The sequence below is a fragment of the Bombus pyrosoma genome, linkage group LG14 (assembly GCF_014825855.1).
Source record: "Bombus pyrosoma isolate SC7728 linkage group LG14, ASM1482585v1, whole genome shotgun sequence".
Classification (NCBI taxonomy): Eukaryota; Metazoa; Arthropoda; class Insecta; order Hymenoptera; family Apidae; genus Bombus; species Bombus pyrosoma.
Genome location: NC_057783.1, coordinates 8,830,727 through 8,833,438, shown reverse-complemented (window position 1 = coordinate 8,833,438; position 2,712 = coordinate 8,830,727).

The window sequence follows — 2,712 nt, the reverse complement described above, 5'->3', positions numbered from 1 at the left end:
ATTATATCGTAAAGCTACATAACGTTATACGGTATATCGTAATGCTACATAACGTTATACCTTATATCGTAACGCTACATAACGTTATACGTTATAAGGTAATGATTCATAACGTTATACCTTATAACGTAATACTACATAGCGTTATACGTTATAGCATAATACTACATAACGTTATACGTTTTAACGTAATGCTACACAACGTTATACGTTATAAGGTAATGCTACATAACGTTATAAGTTATATCGTAAAGCTACATAACGTTATACGTTATAATGTTGTACTACATAACGTTATACGTTATATCGTAAAGCTACATAACGATATACGTTATAACGTAATACTACATAACGTTATACCTTATAACGTAATACTACATAGCGTTATACGTTATAGCATAATACTACATAACGTTATACGTTTTAACGTAATGCTACACAACGTTATACGTTATAACGTAATGCTACATAACGTTATAAGTTATATCGTAAAGCTACATAACGTTATACGTTATAACGTTGTACTACATAACATTATACGTTATATCGTAATACTATATAACGTTATGCATCATATCGTAAAGCTATATAACGTTATACATTATAACATAATACTACATAACGTTATACGTTTTAACGTAATGCTGCATAACGTTATACGTTATATCGTAACGCTACATAACGTTATACGTTATTAGGTAATGATACATAACGTTATACGTTCTAACGTAATACTACATAGCGTTATTCGTTTTAACGTAATGCTGCATTACGTTATACGTTATATCGTTATGCTTCATAACGTTATACGTTATATCGTAATACTATGTAACGTTATGCATTATATCGTAAAGCTATATAACGTTATACGTTTTAACGTAATGCTACATAACGTTATTCGTTATAACGTAATACTATATAACGTTGTATGTTATAACGTAATACTATATCACGTTGTGGGTTATAACATAATAATATATAACGTTATAAGTTATGACGATGTACTATATACGTTTCACATGATATCGTAATACCACATAACGTTATACGTTATAACCTAATATTATATAACTTATTACGATATATCGTAATACCACATAACGTTATTCGTTATAACGTAATGCGATATAACCTATCGTTATAACGTAATACTATATTATGTAGTACATTATAAAGTTATACTATGTAATATCGTCTATGGAATATATTGTTAGTATATCCTGATATTTGTGATTTATTTATAATGAATTGATTGTGCAGATATGGACAGAAAGCGATGGTAGTTTAATATGAACTAATCGCAATAACACGCTACAATCTAGACAATTCTCGCCACAACGGATCCAACGCGGATCCATTCTCTCTCACGCGGGCCGCACTCTCTCGTCAGCGCTAATGTCACGTAGAATTCAGGGTTGAATGATAAAAAAAGATATTACTGAGTCGTAACCCAACTACTAAGCTCCTTTATTTCAAATTCACCATTTACATGCAATAGACTGACACTGAACCGGAGAAAGGGCTGCGCAAGAACTGCCCGAGCGGTCTGAAGTCTCAGCTTATATACATTTTGGTTTGAGGATGTTGAGGCGTTTGGTGTGGTTATGATGTGGGTAAGTGTCCAAATGTCGAAGGTCGATGTCTTATCCATGATGTAGACTAAGGTGTGTCATAGCTTCTGTATAGGCTATGATGATAGGGCGGTGATGTGTCCAAGGAAGTCGGAAGCTCGGTGGTCGATATCCTATCTTGATGTGGACTAAGTTGCGTCAGAGCCTTGGTGTAGGTCATGATGTTACGGTGGTGATGTGTCGAAAAGAGTTCGAAGCTCGGAGTCCATGTCTTATCTCTGATTGCTGTTTGTGAGTGGATTCCCATCTTGAGCGTGTTACACTAGCAACACTATCTCGACAACGCAACTCGCACTCTCTGACTTCTCGATTGATTCTCCTCGACTTCCCAACTCACAACTAACTCACTTCCCGATAGGCACCCACTGCCTTCGCATCTCTCTTGTCTTTTCTCAGCCCCACCACGCACATGATTCGCAACCGCCCATGGCCTGGGTCACGTAGACCTTTTCTACGAAACAATTCAATTGACCGGCGACACATTGATGGCCCAATCGGCACCTCGGCTCTCGGGACATTGTTTACGGTTCACTAAATATTTCTTAGGCCCTTTTCCCCGATACTACATACTATATAACGGTATACTATGCAACGTAATACGTTATACTATTCGTCATAACGTTATACGTTATTCGACATAACGTATTACGTTATCACGTTATACTATATAACGTCATGCTATATAACGTAATAATATAACGTAATACTATATAACGTAATAATATAACATATTACGTTATAACGTTATTCTATATAACATAATACGTTATGTTACGTCGCGTGAAGTGGTCCGCGCGACGTCTCTAGTTGCCTGGCCGCCAAGGGTCTGCACCACTATTTAGACCCCCTATAAACCTAAGAACCAACCATAAACCTAGGCTTTTAGTTTACCTTTTGTCTTGATATTTATAACTAACTCCTATTAACCTTGAAGGAATCAGTATTCCTATAAGTGTTATCGGTTTATGGATGGTCCCTGGAATGGTCCTTAGGTTTATTATGTGTTCGTACTAATTACGGAGAAAGCGAATATTTCCCTAACGTAGTACGGTACAACGTAATACTGTATTACGTAATACTA